Raw genomic sequence first — 14,368 nt, forward strand, 5'->3', positions numbered from 1 at the left:
ATACATTTGCATGTGCTGATGTATAGACGGGAGTGGGGCAAAAGTAGGCTAAATTACCAGCCATTGTTACCTAAAAGATAATTTGACAAAATAATAACAACATAATACACAGAAACAACACAAAAATAAATAATAATAATACAGGAATAAACTCTGTGTTTCACATACTCAGAGCTGGAACCTCCGTTAGCCCACCCCTGTGTAAATACTCGCACACGTGGACCGAGGCCGTGTGGACAAGAACTTAGAGCACAGCGCAGGTCAGCAGTGTGCCGCACCCCGGCATGCTCTGGGATTCTGGTGGCAAAGGACAAATACCAGCTCCTGGGGGCAAATCCTGCCTCAGTCCGTGGTTCCGTTCACAAGCCAATTTGTCTGAATTTGTGCAGTCATTCAGTGAGCTGGCCATGCTGCCCACGATTCTGTCGTCCGGGGCGTGCACGGAAGTTCTCATTGTCGCCACGTGGTGTCAGTATTTTCTATCTTGAAAGGTCTCTCGGTTGTAAAACCAGGTTCCTGTTGGACAAAGTTTGGAGCATTTGCTTGTGAATAAATTACTTTAATTAGCCTTTAATATTCTTCTTAGCCTTTACTCCTTCATTTTCTGCTTTGTACTTTTTCTCTCCTTGTGTAGCAAAAGGGCAGCATCCTCTTTACCCACAAAGGCCAGCATAGGAACATACCATTCATTCATTCAACCAAGAGATCTGAGGGTCAGCTTTGTATCACACAGGTCCCTCCTCCCATGGAGCTTTGGGGTCCCAGATGTCAGCATAGACAGGGCAGAGGCAGCCCCGGGAAGCAGCAGCTCTGTGCAAAAAGAGGCTGTCTCTGGCTTTGCCACTTAGCAGCTGTGTCCTTGGGCAAGAAACTTAACCTCTCTGAGCCAGTTTCCTCATACATAATAAGCATTTTTCTTTCAGTTTATCGTGAATATTTAAGATGTTATTTGCACTTGCAGCTACTTACTGAATGTTTGTTTAACTCATAGGTAAGGGGCTGCTCTGGCCTCACGGTCCCTTCAGCTCTGGGGCTGTGCAATGAATAGCGTGGAGTTTGGAGCCAAGCCTAGGGCCCACCATTTACACTTGATAACAAGGTAATTGGCTTAAGACCTCCATATGCGCATTTACATTTTTATAGCTACTTCCCATCTGCAAATTGCTCTCCATTCAGGATGCGCTAATTTGCACTCAGATTATACACCAGAGAGGTGGAAATGGACCCATTTCCTCATATTCTTAACAGGCAGTGTGTTACAAACTGTGGGATCTTTGCCCGGCTGACTTAGGAAAACGGTATCTCAGTGGAGTTTTCATCTGCATTTCCAGGAATATGAGCAAGTTCGTACATTTTTTTTTTTATCTATTTAGTGGCTATGTCTGTTTCTACACACCATCCATTTATATCTTTTGCCTAGTTTTCTGTTGTGTGTATTGTATTTTTCTTTTCAATTTGTGGAATTTGTTAACATATTACAAAATTAGCCCTTTTTCTGCATATAGGTTGCAAATGCTTGGCCCGAATTTTCCTCTGACTTTTGATTTAGTAAATGGTGGTGTTTTTTGAATGTAGATCTTTTTATGTAGTCAATATATCAATTTTATCTTTTATGATTTCTATGTTTTGCATCATACTCAGAAAGCCCTCTTCCATTCTGAGATTCTAAAATAGGGGGGAAAAATTCCAATGTTCTCTTTTAGTTCTTCAAATGGTTTTATTTTAAATCTTTAATCTGCTTGGAATTGATTTCTGTGTGCAAAGCCAGGTATTGGATCCAAGTTTCTTTCTCCCCAAGCAGCTTCCTGGTTGTCACAGATCCTTTTATTAAAACCCATATTTTCTCTGCTGATTTGAAACCTACCGGAGTTTTGAAAGAAGGTCAGTGACTTCTAAATTTGGAGCAGGAGGATGTCAAGCTGCAGAACTTGTCATTTGGAAAAAGAAACAAAATATATGTGCATTGACCTAAAAACAGTTCAATAATTAGCTGTGTGGGAGAGTGGAAAGAACATGAGCTCCCAAGTTAGAAAACCTAACTTCATGCTGAGTAATTGTGGGAAAGTCACTTCACTGCTCCAGTCCTCAGTTTTCTCCTCTGTCAAATGGGCCTAATAATAGCATCTGTTATATCGTATGGTGAAGCTCAAGTGCATTCACACATGAGAAGAGCTATATAAACTATAAAAGTCTATAAGCACATAAATTATTTTAATTTCTACAAGTTGGTACAGCATTGTTAGTTAACTTAGGCATAATTCTAGATCTTTAAATGTATCAAATTTCTTGAAATCCTTCCAACTTCTTTAGAGATGGTTAGCTTCTTTCTCCTTGTTGGTGAGTATTCTGGGTTTGCTGATTCGTGTTTATTTGTTTTTTTTTTGACAACATCTGAGTGGGAGGAGGGGTGATAGGAAGAGAATGGAAGATTAGGAAGTTAGGATCACCCATTAGGTTTTGAGGGACAAGGAGGTGAATCAGCATTCGGGAAGGGGAGTGATTTGGTGGAGCGATAGAAAACAGAAAACCAGAGGGTGCATGAATGAGCTTATTTGCAATCTTGTAAATATAACCACTTCTCCCCAAATCTTAAAACTTGCTGTTTTATAATTCGACTTACAGTAAGTCTTGTGGGCAGTGCAGAATAAAGGCTAAGGGCAGTACAAATGGTTGGATCAGAGCCCCTCCTCTCTTTAGCAGCCCCGGTTTTCTCATCTCTGAAGCAGCGAGCGATACATATATGCATTCCTCATGCTCATGTGAGACTAGACTGGGCGTTGGAGTGGGCAATCAAGAAAAAAATCGCACGATGGGGGCTTGGGTTTGCCCTTGGGAAATCGAGTGGATCCTGCAACCAATCCTGGGGGAGACAGGTGCAACTGGAATCCCAGCAATCGCCCTTCCCCATCCATCCCCCAGACAAGGGCCCTCCCCACGCTGAAGCTAGCAGCAGCCTGCACAGAGGAAAATGCTGCTGACACCCTGCCACATTTTCAAGGAAGGACATGGGACAATGACTCCACTATCAGAAGGGGAAGATGGAGTGTCCAGGAGGACAAGGGATGAGGACATTGGATGGGGACCTGGTGGGGGATGGAAGTCCATGAGATCAGCAGAAGAAGGACTAGGAGGCAATAAAACCGCCATTCAAGTTGCAGCTAGGGGACACTCAGTTAAGAAAAACGTGACTGTGATTTAATTTGTCAGACCCCGAGAAACCTGTTCTCCATAATTCTCTCGGCTGTAAAACTGGCTTTATCAGCCACTCTGTCAATCCGTTACATGGTGGCTGAGGTTATTATGGTTCCCAACACAGAGAGCTCGTCCACATACATTATTGCAAACGCTCCCAGCCCCAGGGTGAACGTGACTTCAAATTTCCTTCTCCGCTTAGCACATTCTGAGTTACTAAGTTCTGAGAGTTTGACAACAGGTTACCCCCAGCACCCGGTTCATCAGTTGGCCCAGGTGCTGCTATGAATTACCATGTTTTCTCCAGAGTCAGTTATTGCAAATAAGTGAGTTTTCAGGAAGTGTGTGGGAAACCAGCACAAGATGTTTGCACTTTCGTGAGATCACATTTTTACATTTTCAGCGTGAATTTCTGGTTAATTCTATTCCAGCCTAGAGAAGTGTGCGTGTGCTGTTGCGTGGGCTCTCCTTTAAAAAATCCAGCAGCAGGGCCAGCTGCATGGGTATGTGACCTAGGCAATCACCGAGGACCCCACTCAGAAGAGCCCCACGCTCGGCTCAACGCTCTGCTGCCACTGTTTTGAAATTCTTCACAATTTTTGAACAAGAGTCCTCACATTGTCATTTTGCGCTGAATTCCACAAAATGTGTAGCCAGTCCTGCTCACTATGAAACACTGGGCTTGGTTCAAAAGGCCAAACAAGTTTTTAAAGATTGTTTCATTTGATAGTTATCAGCGTTTTATTTTTTAAAAATGCCTACCATTCAGGCACATAGCAAAAACACACCAATGCTTATACTTTATGCTAAAGTATATACAAAAGGTCTGAATCTTGAATAAACAGCAGTAAATTAATGGCTTTGGAAGGAAAAATTATAGTTGAATTAGTTTTTTCTTTTTGGTTCAGGAGCATTAATTGTAATTACATCATCATCTATAGTTAAAGGAAGTGAAAAAGAAGTAAGACTAAATAGAGAAGATCAGTCAAGGATGTAGAAAAGGGGGAGAGAGGAATCTGGGGTGGGAGAGTGAAATTAATTACGTATTGAGCCAGGCAGTCTTTTGATACAAAGAAACCAGTTCCCATGGTGACCCCTTCTGCTGTGTGCCTTATCTGATGATACTGACTTATCAGGAGACAGATTGCGGGCTGGCTTCACTGAGTGGTTTTTAAATTTTTCTGTGTTTGAACTTGCTTTGCAACAGACTAGAAATATCTTGGCGGTCTCTTTGGGTGACTGGGCTCAAAGTAACAAGTTGTTCAGGTGGCTTTGATCCTTATCTCTCCTTTTACTTGAAGGTATTTTACTATTTTGCAATACCTTGTAATAATAAAGTTTTACAAAAAGTAACCTCTTTTCTTATACTGTGCAAATACATATCTTTTCTCCCTAGTTTTAGCATTGCTATTTTCTTTTGTGTTCCCAGCCATTGCTTCCCGCGTTGTCTCTTAAACACATTCCTGTTCACCAAAGAAATGATTCTGTTGCTTTAAGAGGGAAAAAATGTTACACTTGGTCAATCTGAAAATGGAACACCTGGCACCCATATTTAGAAATTTTAAACACACACACACACTCACACGCACACACCATCCTTTAGCACTGAAGTGTGCAAAACATTACAGGAAGCTCATTGCCTAAAAGCAGTTGAATTCAATCATTTATTTGTAACTTGATTGTGTGGAACTTGAAAGCCCCTTTTCCCATAGAAGCAAAGCTATAAGTGGTGTTTTGATCTCTAGGCTCAAAAGACTGTTGCAGAAACATCTGCTCTGGTGATGGAAAAAAAAAGAAAATAAACAACAACAACAACAAAAATGATTCTGTAGCAATACAGTAATTAAGCCAAAGAGAAAAGCTAACAAGAAAAGCTAACAATTTGCTTTGAATGCTTATGCTTGAGGAGGAATAGATTTCATCTGAGACGGTTGTAGAAGCAACTGGAGATTTCCAAGGTGCTGGGGGTAATTTCAGCGACCCCAGAGTCTTTAAAAAACCTAGGTGTTCTTTGTCCCCCATACAAGGATAAACCACACTGTGCTTTGGTGTGATGCCTATGTATGAGTTCCATTTTTGGTTCAAAACGAAAAGGAGAGCAAGAGGGGAAGGGAATTTTCCTGAGGTGTATAGAATCTAGAGTTTTGGGGGAAGAGAAAAAGGGTAAATAAAGCTGGGTGACCTTGTGGTATCACAGATTACATTGTTCCCTTGGAATAGAAAGTCCCCTTTGAGCTCCTCTTGCCACACAAGCTACTTCTCATGTGTATATAAAGCTTCAGCTCCCAAGTCCTCTTCTCTGGGAAGCTGCCCCCATTTTTCTAACTCCCCCACTAGCTAGCTGCACAGCTTAAATATCTCTATGGAAGCACCCTTTACATTGTTTCAAAATTATTTATGTGTCTCCTCCAAGAAATAATTTAAATTATTTTTTAAAAGTTTCTCAGGAAACTATACAACACAGGAATGCATGTTTCACTTGTCTAAGTTGGGAGCAAGCTGTGAACAGTAAAAAGCAGAGTAGGGGAAGATAGTGGGGACATCATTCCACTCAAGGGGGAGATCGGAGACTGTAGGGAAGAGGTCTCGGACCAGAGCCCACCCACCTCCTTCTAAGCACCAGGAGTTTCGTTGGTCCAGAACCACTTGCCTCTTATTCAAAGATGAGTGAAGAAGGAATTTTGAGGTGGGTAGGGGAGATTGAGACTAAGTATAAATCACTACTCTACAAGCTGTGGTGGTTATAGTTCTTCAATGGCCATTCTCCCTTCTTCCAGTGACAGCCCTGATTTTCAAGTGAGGATCCCTCCAAATACATGGGCTTGGGTGGGCCTCTAGCCCAGCTCCTGGATGGAAGATAGGGTATCACCTTCTCTTTGGCCTTGGTGTTTGGTTCAGGAATGGAGGTGTAACAAAAATATCCAATCAGGGTGGATCTCATTACTTTTCAGGGTGCTGTCACCATCCTTTTGCACTTGACCTTGAGGCTGGAGGAGCCAGAGTAGCGATGTGTGAATGTTTAATGATTTGCTCTAAAAAACCCCGCCCTGATTGATAGTACTTTCCAATTCCTGTGGTGTAAATACTTCCACCATGGCTGCTTTCAAGCTCAGGCACAATGTCACGAAACGTGGAGTTGGGAAGAGAGCGGCAGTAGCACACCATTGTGGACTAGATACAATAGGTGTACCCAATCTCAAGAGCATAGTTAATAGCAAATAAAGGTACTAGGAAGAGATGAGTTTTGAGTACTTATTGTCTTCATTGTAAATGTAATTTATATAACTGTAGGCTTAAATATTTTTTCAAATGATTATGTTAACAACAGGCTCACGAAACTCCTAAAAATTGGACAGTCAACTCCTAAAAATTGGACAAGAGCTGGTATGAGCCAGAGCCATCTGGCCACCTTGAGGAATTAGCCAGGAAGCCCAGAGAGTTTTCAGACCCTCCACTCGGCAGGCAGTTCAGCCCAGAAGAGTTAAATAAATCAACCATTTTCTTTCTTACTTAATCCAGTCTCAGTTGGGTTTTCTGTTAGTTGCAACTGAATAGTTCTAAGTGAAACACAAATATTTTATTTATATACTTGAATTTATAAGTCAAAGAAGACTGGCTTAGGACATGGAGTAGCATGGTCATCCTCCAAGAGGACATATGTCTGAGCACTAAACCTTAGAACCTGTGAACATTTCTTTAAAAAAGTCTTTGCAGATGGAAGGATCTTGAGATGAGATCATCCTGAATCAATTGGGTGGACCCCAAATCCAATGACAAGTGTTCTCATAAGAGACCCACAGAGGAGAGGCATGAAAACAGAGAAGGCCATGTGAAAACAGAGGCAGAGATCTGAGTTATGCCCTCACCAGCCAAGGAATGCCCGGGAGGGGCAAAGAAGAATATTTCCCTAGAGTCTTGGGAGAGGGCATGATCCTGCTGACCCCTTGACTTTTGAACTTTGGCCTCCAGAACTGTGAGAGTATAAGTTGCTATTGTTTTAAGCCACTAAATTGTTATGGGATCCCTAGGAAGCTAATATAAGGCAGTAATATTTTACCTGTACAACAAGTACAGGTAAAAATTTTTACCCTAATTTTAAAAGCAAACAAAAGAGTCATTCTAGAATTTAGAAACATTTGTGAAGTGGACATGATAACCACCCAGAGTAATCACTTTTAATATGTCAATCTCGCTTTCTTGTGTGTGCAATTACCTGTCTCCAACTATGACAGGTAGATTAGTATCCACTGTGTTCGACTATATTTGTCACTGTTCTCTACTTGTTGCTCTTATTTTTTGTTCCTTTTTTTTGTCTTCCACACCTTTTCTGCATTTTGTGATTTTAACTGAGTGTTTATTGATTCCATGTCTCTCCTTTCTTAGCATATTGGTTATACTGTTGTGGTTGTTTTTTACTTTTTTTAGTGGTTGCCCTAGAGTTTGCAATAAACATTCACAGCAAAATAAAATATGCATTTACAGCTTATCCAAGTCCACTTTCTAATAACACTGTCCGACATCACAGGCAGTGCCAGTGCCTTATAACAAAATAATTCTAATTCTTTCCTCTCACCCCTAGTATCATCGTTGTCATTTATTGCACTTTTATATACACATAAATAAGCACACATGTACATAAAATATATACGTAAGCACGCATATGTTGCTATACTATTATTTTGAACAATTATCTGTTAGACCAATTAATAATTAAAAAAATAAAAGTTATTATTTTACCTTAATTTATTACTTCTTCAATGCTCTTCTTTGATTTATATAAATGCAAGTTTTTGACATATATTATTTTTCTTCTGTAACTTATTTGAACATTTCCTGCAAGGCAAGTCTACTGGCATCAAATTCCCTCCACTTTTGTTTGTCTGATAAAGTCTTTATTTCTCCTTCACTTTTGAAGGATAATTTCACAGGGTACAGAATTCTAGGTTGGTGGTATTTTTCTCTCAATACTAAATATTTCACTCTACTGGCTTCTTGCTTGCACGGTTTCTGAGAAGTAGGATATGACTCTTATCTTTGTTTCTGTGTAATGTAAGCTATTTTTTTCCCTCTTGATCCTTTCAGGACTTGTTCTCCACCTTTGATTTTCTGCAGTTGGAAAACAATATGTGCATTGCATTTATCCTGCCCGGTGTTCTCTGGGCTTTCCGGATGTATGGTTTGGTGTCCGACATTAATTTAGGGAAAATCTCAGTCATTATGGTTTCAAATATTTATTCTGTTCCTTTCTTTCTTATTATTCTGGTATTTCCATTGTACACATGGTACAACCTTTTTAGTGGTCCCACCGTCCTAATATACTCGGTTCTGAGTTTTGTACTTTTTCAGTCTTTGTGCTCTTTGCTTTTTGATTTTCTAAGATTCTACTAATGTATCCTCTAGTTTTGAGATTTTATTTTCCCTCAGGCGTGTCTAATCCTCTAGGCATTCCTCTAATCCAGGCATTCTTCATTTCTGTTACAGTGTTATTATTATTTTTTTAATCTCTTGCATTTCTTTTTGGTTCTTTCTTAGGATCTCCATCTCACCGCTTACATTGCCTGTCTGTTCTGGCATGCTGTCTACTTTACCCATTACAGCCCTCAGTACATTCATCACAGATGTTTTAAATTCCCAGTTGGATAATTCCACCACCCCTATCATGTCTAGTTCTGACGCTTGCTCTGTCTCTTCAAATTATATGAGGGTTTTGGGTTTTTTCTCGACTTTTGGTATGCCGTGTAATTTTTTCTTGCTGTAGGGTATGCTGTACTGGGTAAAAGGAATTACTATAAACAGGCCTTTAGTAATGTGGCAGTGCATTGTAGGGGGAGATGAGGCATTCTATGGTTCCATGATTAGGTCTCAGTCTTTCAGTGATTCTATGCCCCTAGACTGTGAACTTCATGAATGTTTCTCTTTTTAATTATTCCCCGTTAAGTGGAACAGGATGACTACAGTGAGCTGGAATGGGTATTTCCCTTTCCCAGGTCACTTAGGCTCTGATAAAACCCCAGTAGGTTAGGATGCGGTTAGCTAGTTTACCCAGAGACAGACCTTGTTAAGAATGAACAACAACAGAGAAAGAAGGAACAGAGTGCTCTGGTGCATTTCAAGACAGTTTCTTTTCGTCTCCCCTGCTGGAATCCCAAGGGGATTTTTTTCTGCTACTTACTGTGGGAACCTGGTCAAGCTTCTAGGGATAAATTTCACAATATTGTTGGGTTCTCTTACAACTGGTTCACCCTATACTTTTAAACTCACAGTTGTTCCCCCTGAGCCTCCAGCAAGTTAATTCTGGGTCAGATTTTTCTACACCCTCACTCACTTCCTCCTAAGTCTCTGCTCCAGTAAGCTGCAATGACCTATATTCACCTGTCTCTCCAATCACGGGATCAGTGGTTTGCACTGTGTCCTCTTTTCTCTTACAGATCAAAGAAGAATTGTTGATTTTTCAGCCCGTTCAGCTTTTAACTTGTTGTTAGGATGGAGTTGCAACTTCCAAGCACCTTATATGTGTGAAGCCAGCAACCGCAATAACTTTTTAACATTAATTCATTTCCTGAGTTTAAACAGTAGTTACATCTCACAACTAATTTTTATTTTATTTCTTTGCAGGTATCTTTTAATAACTACCAGATCTAATTCAGAGAGTTTGTTATTTATAAACAATCTTACAGTTCTGTGCTTGCTATAAAAAAAGACCAAAGAAGTAGAATATAGTCCTTTGGTTGCAACATTTATGATAGGATATCACTAGAAAAATATTAGAGTTGGCATATGGCTAGAAGCCAAAACTGTGGTCCAAGTACCAAAAGATGGAGAAAGTAAGAATACAGGCCCAGATGGGCCAGAAGATAGGACACGCTTCCAAAGGAGGTGGAGCTTGAAGGAGAGTCAAGTTTGGATAAGAAATTAGATAATGGTGTATAAAATGCAACTGATTTCTGGATATCGATTTTGTGTCCTGCTACTTTAGTGAATTCATTATCAGTTCTAGGAGGCTTTTTGGTGGACTCTCTAGAGTTCTGTATGTACAGTATCATGTCATCTGCACATAATGACAATTTTACTTCCTCCTTTCCAATTTGGATGCTTTCTTTTATGTCTTCACCTTACCCGATTTTTGTGGCTAAGACTTCCAGTATTATGTTGAATAAGAGTGGTAAAAGTGGAAATCTCTGTCTTGTTCCTGATCTTAAGGGAAACGGTTTTGTCTTTGCCCATTGAGTATGATGTTGGCTGTGGGTTTGTCATATATGGCCTTTGTTATATTGAGGTATGTTCTCTCTATTCCCACTTTGCCGAGAGTTTTTATCATAAATGGGTGCTGGAATTTATCAAATGCTTTTTCTGCATCTATTGATATGATCATGTGGTTTTTATCTTTCATTTTGTTTACGTGGTGTATCACATTTGTTGATTTGAGGATATTGTAACCAAACTTGCAACCCCAGACTAAATCACACTCGATCACAGCATATTATCTCTTTAATGTGTTGCTGGGTTTAGTTTGTTAATGCTTTGTTGAGGGTCTTAGCATCACCTATGTTCATCAGTCAGTGATATTGGCCTATAATTTTCTTTCTTTGTAGTGTTTTTTATCTGGTTTTGGAATTAGGATAACCTGGCCTCATAAAATGAGCTTGGGAGTCTTCCCTCCTCTTGAATTCTTTAGAATAGTTTGATAAGAACAGGTGTTAGATCCTCTTAGAAAGTTTGGTAAAATTCACCTGTGAAGCCATCTAGTCCAAGAATTTTGCTTCTTGGGAGTTTTTGATTACTGCTTCAATTTTACTAGTTGTAATCTGTCTATTTAGATATTCTGATTCTTCCTGATTCAGTTTTGGGAGATTGTACACTTCTAGGAATTTATCCATTTCATACAGATTATCCAATCTGTTGGCATATAGTTGTCACACCAATACAAAAAAATACATGCACCCCTATGTTTATAGCAGTGCTTTTTACAATAGCCAGTATTTAGAAACAGCCTAAGTGCCCATCCATAATATTTTCATACAATCATTTGTATTTCTGTGGTGTCAGTTACTGCTTCTCCTCTGTCATTTCTGATTTTATTTATTTGGTCCTCTCTCTTTTTCCCTTGATGAGTCTGGTTAAACGTTTGTCAATCTTGTTTGTCTTTTCAGTGAACCAGCTCTTGGTGTCATCGGTCTTTTGTGGTGTTTTTTTAGACTCTATATTATTTATTTCTGCTCTAACCTTTACTATTTCCTTCCTTCTAGCTACTCTGAGCTTTGTTTGTTGTTCTTTTTCTAGTTCCTTTAAGTGTAAAGTTAGATTGCTTATTTGAGATTTTTCTTGTATCTTGAGGTGGGCCTGTAATGCTATGAATTTCCCTCTGAGGACCGCTTTCACTGTGTCCCATAGATTGTGCATTGTTGTGTCCTCGTTTTCATTTGTTTCAACATATCTTTCAATATCTCCCTTGATCTCATTGTTAACCCTTTCATTGTCTTGTAACATGTTATTTAGCTTCCATGTCTTTGTGTGTACTTCAGTTTTTTTCATGTAATTGATTTCTAGTTTCATACTATTATGGACAGAGCAGAGACTTACTATGAGGTCAATATTCTTAAATTTACTGAGACTTGTTTTGTGTCCTAGCTTGTGGTCTATCCTAGAAAGTGTTCCATGTGCACTTGAAAAGAATGTGTATTCTGCTGGTTTGGGTGAAATTGTCTGAAGATATCAGCTAAATCCATCTGGTCAAGTATGTCATTCAAGGCCATCGTCTCTTTGTTGATTTTCTGTCTGGAAGATTTATCCATTGATGTCAATGGGTTGTTAAAGTCCCTACTATGACTGTATTACTGTTGCTCTCTACCTTTATATCACCAAGATTTGCTCTACATATTTAGGTGCTCCTATGTTTGGTGTATAAATGTTTATAAGGATTATATCCTCTTGTTGGATTGATCCCTTTATTACTATGTAGTGGGCACTACTCTTTGTCTCTTATTAATAGCCTTTGTTTTAAAGTCTGTCTTGTTGGATATAAGTATTGCTACCCCAGCTTTTTAAAATTTCTATTTGCGTGAAATATCTTCTCCATCCCTTTACTTTTAGTCTATGTGTATCTTTCATTCTGCAGTGGGTCTCTTGTAGATGGCATATATATGGGTCTTGTTTTCTTATCCATTCAGCTACACTATGTCTTTTGATTGGAGCATTTGAGCCATTTACATTTAAATTAATTATTGCTAGGTATTTATTTATCATCATTTTGATTCTTTATAACTATGTTGTTTTTTTTCTCCTCCTCTTCTCCTCCCTCCGCCTTTTCCTCCTCCTTTTTTTTTTCTACTTCAGACCCTTTAACATTTCTTGTTATGCTGGCTTGGTGGTAACTCATTTAGCTTTTCTTGTCTGAAAAGCTCTTTTTTTTCCCTTCAATTTTAAATGATAGCCTTGCTGTGTAAAGTAGTCTTGGCTGTAGGTCCTTGCATTTCATCACTTTGAATATTTTATGCCAATCCGTTCTGGCCTGAAATGCTTCTGTTGAGAAATCAGCTGACAGTTTTATGGGAACCTACTTGTAGGTAACTAATTGTCTTTCTCTCACTGCTTTTAAGATTCTCTCTTTGTCTTTAACCTTTGCCATTTGATGATGTGTCTTGGTGTGGGCCTCTTAGATTCATCTTGTTTGGGACTCTGTGTACTTCCTGGACTTGTGTGTCTTTTTTCACGCAGGTTAGGGAACTTTTCAGTCACTATTTCTTCAAAGAGGTTCTCAATCCCTTGCTCCTCTTTTCTCATTCTGGTATTCCCATGATTTGAATGTTGTTTTGCTTCACGTTGTCCCAAAAGTCCCTTAAATTATCTCCATTTTTTTAAAATTCTTTTTCTTTTTTGCTGCTCTGATTAGATGTTTTCTGCTACTTTGGCTTCTAAATCACTGATTCAGTCCTCTACTTTATCCAACCTACTCTTTATTTCTTCTAGTGTATTCTTCATTTCTGACTGGTTCTTTTTTATTGTTTCTATGTCCTTTTCCATGCTTTTGAAATTCTTACTAAGTTCCTTGAGCATCCTTATAATCACGTTTTGAACTATATCTGGTAAATTTCTTACCTCCATTTCATTTAACTCTTTTTCTGGAGATCTCTTCTGTTCTTTCATTTGGGGCATGTTTCTTTTTCTCCCCATTTTGGCTAACTCTTTGTGTTTGTTTATATATATTAGGTAGATCTGCTATGTCTCCCAGTCTTGGTAGGGTGGCCTTAAGTGGGTGTCTTGTAGAACCCAGTGGCATAGTCTCCATGATCACCTGAGCTGAGTGCTCCAGAATGTCCATTGTGTGGGTTATGTGGGCCCTCGTGTTGTAATTGAGTCTTGATCACTATTGGCCCATTCACAGGTGGGGTTGACCCTCAGGCTTGCTGACAGTAAGGATTGACCCATACCACAATATATGATCTCTGTGCTGTACATGAAGTAGAATTTGCCTTAGCAAGTTCTGGTGCCTCCCAAGATCCCCTTTGGGCATGCTGCTTGTGAAGCTAATGGGATCCTGCTCTGATGTTGTCTAAAGCTGGCTACTGGATGTGTTGGTTCTGGGGTTTCTTGGGAAGAACTCTGGTACATGCCAATATCAGATGTTGCCTATGACTGGCCTCGGGCAACCTGTTTGGAGCTACAAAGCAATTCACAACGTGTGGCTGCCTCTGCCGGGCCTGGGTGTACGCAGGAAAGATCAAGCTGCACACCAATGCTGGTTACCACCAGCACTGACCCTGTGGGGAGGTCAGCAAAAGGTCCAAGACAGCTGGAGATCCATCTCCACCTGCCTGTGCCTGCTGACTTCCTCCTAAGCTCAGTCACTGAAAGCGCCTCTGGCAGTATTCAAGTTGCATACTGTAGGTTCTCAGTCCAGGTAGGGGCAAGTGGTATAGACACAGGTTCAAACTTGGTGCCAGAGCTGGGTCTGAGGCCACTCAGGCTATATACCAACTCTAGCTGCAACCACTGGGTGCTCGTACAACTTTGTGGTGGGGTCTCAGGGAGTTGTTAGGGTAAGGCCAGCATGTTTATCAGTCCCAAACAGACTGGCTCTGCACCCATTCAGTATATGAGGGAAAAATGTGCCCCTTCCTCCCCCTGTCCTAGAGTCATACATCTCAGTCCAAGATTCTGCCTGGAGCCTGATCTCAGC

This window comes from Desmodus rotundus, chromosome 4 (assembly GCF_022682495.2).
Source record: "Desmodus rotundus isolate HL8 chromosome 4, HLdesRot8A.1, whole genome shotgun sequence".
In the NCBI taxonomy this organism is placed as follows: Eukaryota; Metazoa; Chordata; class Mammalia; order Chiroptera; family Phyllostomidae; genus Desmodus; species Desmodus rotundus.